Genomic DNA, 14,427 nt, shown 5'->3' with positions numbered 1-14,427 from the left:
AAGGCACTTTTCACGTCCATTTGATAAAGCTTAAAGCCATGGTAAGTAGAATAGGCCAATAATATACAAATTGACTCAAGCCTAGCTACGGGTGCATAGGTTTCACCGAAATCCAAACCTTCGACTTGGGAGTATCCCTTGGCCCCAAGTCGAGCTTTGTTCCTTGTCACCACACCATGCTCATCTTGCTTGTTGCGGAAGACCCATTTGGTTCCTACAACATTTTGATTAGGACGTGGAACTAAATACCATACCTCATTCCTAGTGAAGTTGTTGAGCTCCTCTTGCATCGCCACCACCCAATCCGAATCTTGGAGTGCTTCCTCTACCCTGTGTGGCTCAATAGAGGAAACAAAAGAGTAATGCTCACAAAAATGTGCAACACGAGATCTAGTAGTTACCCCCTTATGAATGTCGCCGAGGATGCTGTCGACGGGGTGATCTCGTTGGATTGCTTGGTGGACTCTTGGGTGTGGCGGCCTTTGCTCTTCATCCTCCTTGTCTTGATTATTTGTATCTCCCCCTTGATCATTGCCATCATCTTGAGGTGGCTCTTTTGCTTGATCTTCTACTTCACCAACTTGAGCTTCATCCTCATTTTGAGTTGGTGGAGATGCTTGCGTGGAGGAGGATGGTTGATCTTGTGCATTTGGAGGTTCTTCGGATTTCTTAGGACACACATCCCCAATGGACATGTTCCTTAGCGCGATGCACGGAGCCTCCTCAATACCTATCTCATCAAGATCAACTTGCTCTACTTGAGAGCCGTTAGTCTCATCAAACACAACGTCACAAGAAACTTCAACTTGTCCAGTGGACTTGTTAAAGACTCTATATGCCCTTGTGTTTGAATCATATCCTAGTAAAAAAAGCCTTCTACAGTCTTAGGAGCAAATTTAGATTTTCTACCTCTTTTAACAAGAATAAAACATTTGCTACCAAAGACTCTAAAATATGAAATATTGGGCTTTTTACCGGTTAGGAGTTCATAAGATGTCTTCTTGAGGATTTGGTGTTGATATAACCGGTTGATGGCGTAGCAGGCGGTGTTGACGGCCTCGGCCCAAAACCGATCCGAAGTCTTGTACTCATCAAGCATGGTTCTTGCCATGTCCAATAGAGTTCTATTCTTCCTCTCCACTACACCATTTTGTTGTGGCGTGTAGGGAGAAGAGAACTCATGCTTGATGCCCTCCTCCTCAAGGAAGCCTTCAATTTGTGAGTTCTTGAACTCCGTCCCATTGTCGCTTCTAATTTTCTTGATCCTTAAGCCGAACTCGTTTTGAGCCCGTCTCAAGAATCCTTTTAAGGTCTCTTGGGTATGAGATTTTTCCTGCAAAAAGAACACCCAAGTGAAGCGAGAATAATCATCCACTATTACAAGACAATACTTACTCCCGCCGATGCTTATGTAAGCAATCGGGCCGAATAGATCCATGTGGAGTAGCTCAAGCGGCCTGTCGGTCGTCATGATGTTCTTGTGTGGATGATGGGCTCCAACTTGCTTTCCTGCCTGGCATGCGCTACAAACCCTGTCTTTCTCAAAATGAACATTGGTTAGTCCTAAAATGTGCTCTCCCTTTAGAAGCTTATGAAGATTCTTCATCCCAACATGGGCTAGTCGGCGGTGCCAGAGCCAACCCATGTTAGTCTTAGCGATTAAGCAAGTGTCGAGTTCAGCTCTATCAAAATCTACTAAGTATAGCTGACCCTCTAACACTCCCTTAAATGTTATTGAATCATCACTTCTTCTAAAGACAATAACACCTACATCAGTGAAAAGACAGTTGTAGCCCATTTTGCATAATTGAGATACAGAAAGCAAATTGTAATCTAATGAATCTACGAGAAAAACATTGGAAATAGAATGGTCAGGAGATATAGCAATTTTATCCAATCCTTTGACCAAACCTTGGTTTCCATCCCCGAATGTGATAGCTCGTTGGGGATCTTGATTTTTCTCATAGGAGGAGAACATCTTCTTCTCCCCTGTCATGTGGTTTGTGCACCCGCTATCGATGATCCAACTTGAGCCCCCGGATGCATAAACCTACAAAACAAGTTTAGTTCTTGACTTTAGGTACCCAAACGGTTTTGGGTCCTTTGGCATTAGAAACAAGAACTTTGGGAACCCAAACACAAGTTTTCGAGTTCTTGTGTTTGCCCCCAACATACTTGGCAACGACCTTGCTAGATTTGTTAGTCAAAACATATGATGCATCAAAAGTTTTGAATGAAATGTCATGATCATTTGATGCATTAGGAATTCTTTTCTTAGGCAACTTAGCACGGGTTGGTTGCCTAGAACTAGATGTCTCACCCTTATACATGAAAGCATAATTAGGGCCAGAGTGAGACTTCCTAGAGTGAATCCTCCTAATTTTGCTCTCGGGATAACCGGCAGGGTACAAAATGTAATGTTCGTTATCCTGAGGCATGGGAGCCTTGCCCTTAAAAAAATTGGACAATCTTTTAGGAGGGGCACTAAGTTTGACATTGTCTCCCCTTTGGAAGCCAATGCCATCCTTGATGCCAGGGCGTCTCCCATTATAAAGCATACTACGAGCAAATTTAAATTTTTTATTTTCTAGGTTATGCTCGGCAATTTTAGCATCTAATTTTGCTATATGATCATTTTGTTGTTTAATTAAAGCCATGTGATCATGAATAGCATTAACATCAACATCTCTACATCTAGTGCAAATAGAAACATGCTCAATAGTAGATGTAGAGGGTTTGCAAGATTTTAATTCTACAACCTTAGCATGCAATATATCATTCTTAGTTCTAAGGTCGGAAATAGTAGCATTGCAAACATCAAAAATTTTAGCCTTAGCAAGCAATTTTTCATTCTCAATTCTAAGGCTAGCAAGTGAAACATTCAATTCTTCAATCCTAGCAAGTAAATCATCATTATTATCTCTAGGATTGGAAATTGAAACATTACAAACATGAGAATCAACCTTAGCTAATAAATTAGCATTTTCATTTCTAAGGTTGGCAATAGTGTCATGGCATGTGCTTAGCTTACTAGTTAATGTTTCACATTTTTCTACCTCTAGAGCATAAGCATTCTTAACCTTAACATGCTTTTTATTTTCCTTGATTAGGAAGTCCTCTTGGGAGTCCAAGAGATCATCCTTCTCATGGATGACACTAATTAGCTCATTTAATTTCTCCTTTTGTTGCATGTTTCAGTTAGCAAAAAGAGTGCGCAAGTTATCCTCCTCATCACTAGCATTTTCATCACTAGAGGATTCATATCTAGTGGAGGATTTAGATTTAACCTTCTTTTTGTCGTCCTTTGCCATGAGGCACTTGTGGCCGACGTTTGGGAAGAGGAGTTCCTTGGTGACGGCGATGTTAGCGGCGTCCTCGTCGTCGGAGGAGTCGCTAGAGCTTTCGTCGGAGTCCCACTCTCGACAAACCTGAGCATCGCCGCCCTTCTTCTTGTAGTATCTCTTCTTCTCCTTTCTTCTCCCCTTATTGTCATCGCCCATGTCACTGTCACTAGATATGGGACATTTTGCAATAAAATGACCAGGCTTACCACATTTGTAGCACACTTTCTTGGAGCGGGGTTTGTAGTCCTTCCCCTTCCTTTGTTTGAGGATTTGGCGGAAGCTCTTGATGACGAGCGCCATCTCCTCGTTGTCGAGCTTTGAGGCATCAATTGGTTGTCTACTCAATGTAGACTCCTCCTTCTTCTCCTCCGTCACCTTAAATGCGACCGGTTGTGCCGCGGATGTGGAGGGATCATCTAGCTCGTTGATCTTCTTCGAGCCCTTGATCATATACTCAAAGCTCACAAAATTCCTGATTACTTCCTTGGGAGTCATTAGTGTATATCTTGGGTTGCCACAAATTAATTGAACTTGAGTAGGGTTAAGGAAAATAAGAGATCTTAGAATAACCTTAACCATCTCGTGATCATCCCATTTCTTGCTCCCGAGGTTGCGCACTTGGTTCACCAAGGTTTTGAGCCGGTTGTACATGTCTTGTGGCTCCTCCCCTTGGCGAAGACGGAAGCGACCGAGCTCCCCCTCGATCGTTTCCCGCTTGGTGATCTTGGTGAGTTCATCACCCTCGTGCGCGGTTTTGAGTAAGTCCCAAATCTCCTTCGCGCTCTTCAACCCTTGCACCTTGTTATATTCCTCTCTACTTAGAGAGGCAAGGAGTATGGTTGTGGCTTGGGAGTTGAAGTGCTCGATTTGGGCCACCTCATCCTCATCATAGTCTTCATCCCCTACGGATGGTACCTGTGCACCAAACTCAACAACATCCCATATACTTTTGTGGAGTGAGGTTAGATGAAATCGCATTAAATCACTCCACCTAGCGTAATCTTCACCATCAAATGTTGGTGGTTTGCCTAATGGGACGGAAAGCAAAGGTGCATGTTTAGAAATGCGAGGGTAGCGTAAGGGAATCTTACTATACTTCTTGCGCTCTTGGCGCTTAGAAGTGACGGACGCCGCGTCGGAGCCGGAGGTGGATGCCGATGAAGAATCGGTCTCGTAGTAGACCACCTTCCTCATCCTCTTTTTCTTGTCCCCACTCCGATGCGGCTTGTGGGAAGAGGATTTCTCCTTCTTCTCTTTGGAGGAGTCCTTCTTCTTCTCCTTCCTCTTGGTGCGGGACTTTTCCGATGAGGTGCTCTCGTGGCTTGTAGTGGGCTTTTCGCCGGTCTCCATCTCCTTCTTGGCGTGATCTCCCGACATCACTTTGAGCGGTTAGGCTCTAATGAAGCACCGGGCTCTGATACCAATTGATAGTTGCCTAGAGGGGGGGTGAATAGGGCGAAACTGAAATTTACAAATATAAACACAACTACAAGCCGGGTTAGCGTTAGAAATAATAATAAGTCCGAGAGAGAGGGCACAAAACAAATCACAAGCAAATGAAGAGTGTGACACGCGGATTTGTTTTACCGAGGTTCGGTTCTTGCAAACCTACTCCCCGTTGAGGAGGCCACAAAGGCCGGGTCTCTTTCAACCCTCCCCTCTCTCAAACGGTCCCTCGGACCGAGTGAGCTTCTCTTTCTCAAATCACTTGGGAATCAAACTTTCTGCAAGGACCACCACACAATTGGTGTCTCTTGCCTCAATTACAAGTGAGTGTTTGATCACAAGAAAGAATGCCAAAGAAAAGAAGCGATCCAAGCGCAAGAGCTCAAATGAACACTACAAATCACTCTCTCTAGTCACTAATGCTTTGTGTGGAGTTGGGAGAGGATTTGATCTCTTTTGGTGTGCTTTGTAATAAATGCTAGCTCTTGTATAGTGGTTGGAAGCTGAAAAACTTGGATGCAATGAATGGTGGGGTGGTTGGGGTATTTATAGCCCCAACCACCAAACATAACCGTTGGTGGAGGCTGTCTGTCGTATGGTGCACCGGACAGTCCGGTGCACACCGGACATGTCCGGTGCGCCAGCCACGTCACCAAAGCTGTTGCAATTCGACCGTTGGAGTTCTGACTTCTGGGCCTGCCTTGATGTCCGGTGGCGCACCGGACATGTACTGTAGAGTGTCCGGTGCGCCAGCATGGGCGTGCCTGACGCCTGCGCGCTCTGGCGCGCATTAATTGCTGTTGCAGGCGACCGTTGGCGCGAAGTAGCCGTTGCCCCGTAGTTGCACCGGACAGTCCGGTGTACACCGGACATGTCCGGTGAATTATAGCGGAGCAACCGCTACACATTCCCGAGGCTGCCAAGTTCCGAAGCCGCGTCCTCTTGGAGCACCGGACACTGTCCGGTGTACACCGGACAGTCCGGTGAATTATAGCGCGCCGGCTCCAGGAAAATCCCGAGGCTGAAGAGTTCTGGGAGAAGTCCCCTGGTGCACCGGACACTGTCCGGTGCGCCACCGGATAGTCCGGTGCGCCAGACCAGGGGGCCTTTCGGGATGCCTTTAGCTCTTTATTTTGAACCCAACTTTGGTCTTTTTAATTGGCTTGTTGTGAACCTTTGACACCTGTATAACTTATACACTTAGAGCAAACTAGTTAGTCCAATTGTTTGTGTTGGGCAATTCAACCACCAAAATTAATTAGGGACTAGGTGTAAGCCTAATTCCCTTTCACTTCTCAATCAAACGGAACACGAAGTTCCCGCAAGGACCACCACATAATTGGTGTCTCTTGCCTTGGTTGCAATCGATTTTGATCACAAGAATGAAGGAAGAAAAGAAGCGATCCAAGCGCAAGAGCTCAAAAGAACACGACAAATCACTCTCTCTAATCACTAAAGCTTTGTGCGGAGTTGGGAGAGGATTTAATCTCTTTGGTGTGTCTTGTATTGAATGCTGGCTCTTGTAAGGTGTAGAAGAGTGGAAAACTTGGATGCCAATGAATGTGGGGTGGTTGGGGTATTTATAGCCCCAACCACCACAAAGTGGCCGTTGGAAGGCTGCAGTCGCATGGCGCACCGGACAGTCCGGTGCGCCACCGGACACTATCCAGTGCGCCAGCCACGTCAGCAGACCGTTGGGGTTTGACCATTGGAGCTCTGTCTTGTGGGCCCGTCTGGATGTCCGGTGGTGCACCGGACAGGCCCTGTAGGCTGTCCGGTGTGCCACCCGCGCGTGCACTGCTCCTCTACGCGCGCAGGCGCGCATTTAATGCGTTGCAGTCGACCGTTGCACGCGAAGTAGCTGTTGCTCCGCTGTCACACCGGACAGTCCGGTGTGCACCGGACACTGTCCGGTGACTCACTGGACAGTCCGGTGAATTATAGCAAAGCGGATTCCTGAAGCTGGCGAGATCAGAGTCGCTCTCCCTTGGGGCACCGGACACTGTTCGATGGTGCACCGGACAGTCCGGTGAATTATAGCGGAGCTCCTCTGAAAATTCCCGAAGGTGAAGAGTTGGGCGTCGAGTTCCCTGGTGCACCGGACACTGTCCGGTGGCACACCGGACAGTCCGGTGCGCCAGACCGGGGCACACTTCGGTTATCCCTTGCTCTCTTGTTTGAACCCTTTTCTTGGTCTTTTTATTGGCTTATTGTGAACCTTTGGCACCTGTATAACTTATAGACTAGAGCAAACTAGTTAGTCCAATTATTTGTGTTGAGCAATTCAACCACCAAAATCATTTAGGAAATAGGTGTAAGCCTAATTCCCTTTCAATCTCCCCCTTTTTGGTGATTGATGACAACACAAACCAAAGCAAATATAGAAGTGCATAATTGAACTAGTTTGCATAATTGTAAGTGCAAAGGTTACTTAGAATTGAGCCAATAGAAATTCTCATAGGATATGCATGGATTGTTTCTTTATTTTCAACATTTTGGACCACGCTTGCACCACATGTTTTTGCAAAGGTTTTGGAAATTCTTTTCAAAGTCTTTCGCAAAGAGTCAAAGGTAAATGAATAATATTCTTGAGAAGCATTTACAAGATTTGAAATTTTCTCCCCCTGTTTCAAATGCTTTTCCTTTGACTAAACAAAACTCTCTCTTAATGAAATCCTCCTCTTAGTGTTCAAGAGGGTTTTGATGTTAATTTTGAAGAGGATATACCAATTTGAAATTATATCACAAACAAGATACCAATTTGAAAATACTTCTTTAAAACCAAATTGAAAGACTAAAATTTTTGAAATTGGTGGTGGTGCGGTCCTTTTGCTTTGGGCTCATGCTCTCTCCCCCTTTGGCATAAATCGCCAAAAACGGAATCATTAGAGCCCTTTCTAACTACTTTCTCCCCTTTGGTAAACAAAATAGGAGTGAAGATTATACCAAATACGGAGAGTTGCTCGGAGCGACGGCGAAGGATGAGTTGATGGAGTGGAGTGGAAGCCTTTGTCTTCGCCGAAGACTCCAATTCCCTTTCAATATACCTATGACTTGGTTTGAAATCCACTTGAGAACACATTAGTCATAGAATATAAAAGAGACATGATCAAAGGTATATTTATGAGCTATGTATGCAAGACATCAAAAGAAATTCCTAGAATCAAGAATATTTAGCTCATGCCTAAGTTTGTTAAAAGTTTGTTCATCAAGTGGCTTGGTAAAGATATCGGCTAATTGATCTTTAGTGTTAATATATGCAATCTCGATATCTCCCTTTTGTTGGTGATCCCTTAAGAAATGATATCGAATGGCTATGTGTTTAGTGCGTCTATGCTCAACGGGATTATCCGCCATGCGGATTGCACTCTCATTATCACATAGAAGAGGAACTTTGGTTAATTTGTAACCATAGTCCCTAAGGGTTTGCCTCATCCAAAGTAATCGCGCGCAACAATGGCCTGCGGCAATATACTCGGCTTCGGCGGTAGAAAGAGCCACGGAATTTTGATTCTTTGAAGCCCAAGACACCAAGGATCTTCCCAAGAACTGGCAAGTCCCCGATGTGCTCTTTCTATTAATCTTACAACCCGCCCAATCGGCATCGGAATAACCAATTAAGTCAAATGTGGATCCCCGAGGGTACCAAAGCCCAAACTTAGGAGTATAAGCCAAATATCTCAAGATTCGTTTTACGGCCGTAAGGTGAGCTTCCTTAGGGTCGGCTTGGAATCTTGCACACATGCATACGGAAAGCATTATATCCGGTCGAGATGCACATAAATAGAGTAAAGAACCTATCATCGACCGGTATACCTTTTGATCTACGGATTTACCTCCCGTGTCGAGGTCGAGATGCCCATTGGTTCCCATGGGTGTCTTGATGGGCTGGGCATCCTTCATCCCAAACTTGTTTAGAATGTCTTGAATATACTTTGTTTGGCTAATGAAGGTGCCCTCTTGGAGTTGCTTCACTTGAAATCCCAAGAAGTACTTCAACTACCCCATCATAGACATCTCGAATTTCTTTGTCATGATCCTTCTAAATTCCTCACATATAGATTCGTTAGTAGACCCAAATATAATATCATCAACATAAATTTGGCATACAAACAAATCATTGTCAAGAGTTTTAGTGAATAGAGTAGGATCGGCCTTTCCGACTTTGAAGCCATTTGTGATAAGGAAATCTCTTAGGTATTCATACCATGCTCTTGGGGCTTGCTTGAGCCCATAAAGCGCCTTAGAGAGTTTATATACATGGTTAGGATACTCACTATCTTCAAAGCCGGGAGGTTGCTCAACATAGACCTCTTCCTTGATTGGTCCATTGAGGAAGGCACTTTTCACGTCCATTTGGTAAAGCTTGAAGCCATGGTAAGTAGCATAGGCAAGTAATATGCGAATTGACTCAAGCCTAGCTACGGGTGCATAGGTTTCACCGAAGTCCAAACCTTCGACTTGGGAGTATCCCTTGGCCACAAGTCGAGCTTTGTTCCTTGTCACCACACCATGCTCGTCTTGCTTGTTGCGGAAGACCCACTTGGTTCTTACAACATTTTGGTTAGGACGTGGAACTAAATGCCATACCTCATTCCTAGTGAAGTTGTTGAGCTCCTCTTGCATCGCCACCACCCAATCCGAATCTTGAAGTGCTTCCTCTACCTTGTGTGGCTCAATAGAGGAAACAAAAGAGTAATGCTCACAAAAATGTGCAACACGAGATCTAGTGGTTACCCCCTTATGAATGTCGCCGAGGATGGTGTCGACGGGGTGATCTCGTTGGATTGCTTGGTGGACTCTTGGGTGTGGCGGTCTTGGTTCTTCATCCTCCTTGGCTTGATCATTTGCATCTCCCACTTGATCATTGCCGTCATCTTGAGGTGGCTCATCTTCTTGCTCTTCTCCTTCATCATTTTGAGCCTCATCCTCAATTTGAGTTGGTGGAGGTGTTTGCGTGGAGGAGGATGGTTGATCTTGTGCATTTGGAGGCTCTTCGGATTCCTTAGGACACACATCCCCAATGGACATGTTCCTTAGCGCGACGCACGGAGCCTCTTCATCACCTTTCTCATCAAGATCAACTTGCTCTACTTGAGAGCCGTTAGTCTCATCAAACGCAACGTCACAAGAAACTTCAACTAGTCCTGAGGACTTGTTAAAGACTCTATATGCCCTTGTGTTTGAATCATATCCTAGTAAAAAGCCTTCTACAGTCTTAGGAGCAAATTTAGATTTTCTACCTCTTTTAACAAGAATAAAACATTTGCTACCAAAGACTCTAAAATATGAAATATTGGGCTTTTTACCGGTTAGGAGTTCGTATGATGTCTTCTTGAGGATTCAGTGTAGATACAACCGGTTGATGGCGTAGCAGGCGGTGTTGACCGCCTCGGCCCAAAATCGATCCGAAGTCTTGTACTCATCAAGCATGGTTCTTGCCATGTCCAATAGACTTCTATTCTTCCTCTCTACTACACCATTTTGTTGTGGGGTGTAGGGAGAAGAGAACTCATGCTTGATACCCTCCTCCTCAAGGAAACCTTCGATTTGTGAGTTCTTGAACTCCGTCCCGTTGTCGCTTCTTATTTTCTTGATTCTTAGGCCAAACTCGTTTTGAGCTCGTCTCAAGAATCCCTTTAAGGTCTCTTGGGTATGAGATTTTTCCTGCAAAAAGAACACCCAAGTGAAGCGAGAATAATCATCCACAATAACTAGATAGTACTTACTCCCGCCGATGCTTATGTAAGCTATCAGGCCGAATAGGTCCATGTGTAGGAGCTCGAGTGGCCTGTAAGTCGTCATGATGTTCTTGTGTGGATGATGAACACCAACTTGCTTCCCTGCTTGGCATGCGCTACAAATCCTGTCTTTCTCAAAATGAACATTTGTTAATCCTAAAATGTGCTCTCCCTTTAGAAGCTTATGCAGATTCTTCATCCCAACATGGGCTAGTCGGCGGTGCGAGAGCCAACCCATGTTAGTCTTAGCAATTAAGCAAGTGTCGAGTTCAGCTCTATCAAAATCTACCAAGTATAGCTGACCCTCTAACACTCCCTTAAATGCTACTGAATCATCACTTCTTCTAAAGACAGTGACACCTACATCAGTAAATAGACAATTGTAGCCCATTTGACATAATTGGGAAACGGAAAGCAAGTTATAATCTAAAGAATCTACAAGAAAAACATTTGAAATGGAATGGTCAGGTGATATAGAAATTTTACCCAAACCTTTGACCAAACCTTGATTTCCATCCCCGAATGTGATAGCTCATTGGGGATCTTGGTTTTTCTCGTAGGAGGAGAACATTTTCTTCTCCCCTGTCATATGGTTTGTGCACCCGCTATCGATGATCCAACTTGAGCCCCCGGATGCATAAACCTACAAAACAAGTTTAGTTCTTGACTTTAGGTACCCAAATGGTTTTGGGTCCTTTGACATTAGACACAAGAACTTTGGGTACCCAAACTCAAGTCTTTGACCCCTTGTGCTTGCCCCCAACATATTTGGCAACTATCTTGCCGGATTTGTTAGTTAAAACATATGAAGCATCAAAAGTCTTAAATGAAATATTATGGTCATTTGATGCACTTGGAGTTTTCTTCTTAGGCAACTTAGCACGGGTTGGTTGCCTAGATCTAGATGTCTCATCCTTATACATAAAAGCATGATTAGGGCCAGAGTGAGACTTCCTAGAGTGAATTCTCCTAATTTTGCTCTCGGGATAACCGGCAGGGTACAAAATGTAACCCTCGTTATCCTGAGGCATGGGAGCCTTGCCCTTTACAAAATTAGACAATCTTTTAGGAGGGGCATTAAGTTTGACATTGTCCCCCTTTTGGAAGCCAATGCCATCCTTGATGCCAGGGCGTCTCCCATTATAGAGCATGCTTCTAGCAAATTTAAATTTCTCATTTTCTAAGTCATGCTCATTAATCTTAGCATTAAGTTGAGCTATGTGATCATTTTGTTTCTTAATTAAGGGCCCGTTTGGCAAAGCTCCAGCTCCTGCTTCTTTAGCTCTAGATCCTGATCCTCGTGAGGAGCTGATCCTCTTGATTCTCCTAGAAAATCAGAATCATTTTTAAAACCATTTGGCAAGTAAACTGATTCTTGTCTTCTGAGAGTTGGTGGTCTGTGGCGATTGTCTGTTTTACTCTTTGCAGTTCAACTTTATTACAAACCAATAAGTAGGATGCATATACGGGAAAAAATATGAAACAATAACATATAAAATATTCCCATCATAGTAGTGCATAAAATGGTCTCAAATGTTTAATCCATAAATTGGCTCGTTATGTTTTTGTCCAATGGCAATTGTGGGTAATTTCGATCAAACTTTAAGGGGAGGTCCATATTTGGTTGGTTGAGGAGCTGTTTTAAGGGAGGGTGGAGCAAGTTTTTTTAGATCCCACCTTTCTTCACAAAAACGACTCCTGATCTTTCGGCTCCACACGAGAATCGGTTTAAAAAAATACCCGTTTGGCACGGCTCCTCCAGATCCTCGCTTAGAATCAGGAGCTGGAGCTGTGCCAAACGGGCCCTAAAGCTAGGTGATCATGAATAGCATCAACATTAATATCTCTACATCTAGTACAAATAGAAGTATGCTCAACGGTAGATGTAGAGGGTTTGCAAGATTTTAATTCTACAACCTTAGCATGTAATATATCATTTTCACTTCTAAGGTTAGAAATAGTAACATTGCAAACATCAAAATTTTTGGCCTTATCAATCAATTGTTCATTTTCATTTCTAAGGCTAGCAAGAGAATCATTCAACTTTTCAATCTTAGCAAGCAAATTAGCATTATCATCTCTAAGATTGGAAATTGAATCATCACAAACATTTGAATCAACCTTAGCAATAAGTTTAGCATTCTCATTTCTAAGGTTGTCAATAGTTTCATGGCAAGTGCTTAGCTCACTAGATAGTTTTTCACATTTTTCTACTTCTAGAGCGTAAGCATTTTTAACCTTAACATGCTTTTTGTTTTCTTTAATACGGAAGTCCTCTTGGAAGTCCAAGAGATCTTCCTTCTCATGAATAGCACTAATTAATTCATTTAATTTTTCCTTTTGTTGCATGTTTAGGTTGGCAAAAAGGGTGCGCAAATTATTCTCCTCATCACTAGCATAACCCTCATCACTAGAGGTTTCATATTTAGTGGAGGATCTTGATTTTACCTTCTTCCTTTTGCCGTCCTTAGCCATGAGGCACTTGTGGCCGACGTTGGGGAAGAGAAGACCCTTGGTGACGGCGATGTTTGCGGCGTCTTCGTCGGAGGAGGAGTCGGTGAAGCTCTCGTCGGAGTCCCACTCCCGGCAAACATGGGCATCGCCGCCCTTCTTCTTGTAGTATCTCTTCTTCTCCTTTCTTATCCCCTTCTTGTCGTCGCCCCTGTCACTATCACTAGATAATGGACATTTTGCAATAAAATGACCGGGCTTACCACATTTGTAGCACACTTTCTTGGAGCGGGATTTGTAGTCCTTCCCCCTCCTTTGCTTGAGGATTTGGCGGAAGCTCTTGATGATGAGTGCCATCTCCTCATTGTCGAGCTTTGAGGCGTCGATTGGTTGTCTACTTGATGTAGACTCCTCCTTCTCCTCCGTCGCTTTGAATGCGACCGGTTGTGCTTCGGACGTGGAAGAGCCGTCAAGCTCGTTGATCTTCTTTGAGCCTTTGATCATTAATTCAAAGCTCACAAAATTCTCGAATACTACCTCGGGAGTCATTAGTGTATATCTAGGATTTCCACGAATTAATTGAACTTGAGTAGGGTTAAGGAAAACAAGTGATCTTAGAATAACCTTAACCATTTTGTGGTCATCCCATTTTTTGCTCCCGAGGTTGCGCACTTGGTTCACCAATATGCTTTGAGTCGGTTGTACATGTCATGTGGCTCCTCCCCTTGGCGAAGTCGGAAGCGACCAAGCTCCCCCTCGATCGTTTCCCGCTTGGTGATTTTGGTCACCTCGTCTCCTTCGTGCGCGGTCTTTAGCGTGTCCCAAATCTCCTTAGCACTTTTCAACCCTTGCACCTTATTATACTCCTCTCGACTGAGAGAGGCGAGGAGTATAGTTGTGGCTTAGGAGTTGAAGTGTTGGATTTGGGCCACTTCGTCCTCATCATAATCTTCATCCCCTACGGATGGTACCTGTACACCAAACTCAACAACATCCCATATACTTTTGTGGAGTGAGGTTAGGTGAAATCGCATCAAATCACTCCACCTAGCATAATCTTCACCATCAAACGTTGGTGGTTTGCCTAATGGGACGGAAAGTAATGGTGTATGTTTAGAAATGCGAGGATAGCGTAGGGGGATCTTACTAAACTTCTTGCGCTCATGGCGCTTAGAAGTTACGGACGGCGTGTCGGAGCCGGAGGTGGATGGCGACGAGGAGTCGGTCTCGTAGTAGACCACCTTCCTCATCTTCTTCTTCTTGTCACCGCTCCGACACGACTTGTGTGAAGGGGATTCCTTTTCCTTCCCCTTCCCTTTGTTGTAGGACTCTCCCGATGGAGCCTTCCCGTGGCTTGTAGCGGGCTTCTCGGCGGTCACCATTTCCTTCTTGGCGCGATCTCCCGACATCACTTCGAGCGGTTAGGCTCTAATGAAGCACCGGGC

Source organism: Zea mays, chromosome 8, assembly GCF_902167145.1.
Source record: "Zea mays cultivar B73 chromosome 8, Zm-B73-REFERENCE-NAM-5.0, whole genome shotgun sequence".
NCBI classification, from domain to species: domain Eukaryota; kingdom Viridiplantae; phylum Streptophyta; class Magnoliopsida; order Poales; family Poaceae; genus Zea; species Zea mays.
Note: the sequence above shows the minus strand (reverse complement) of the source record.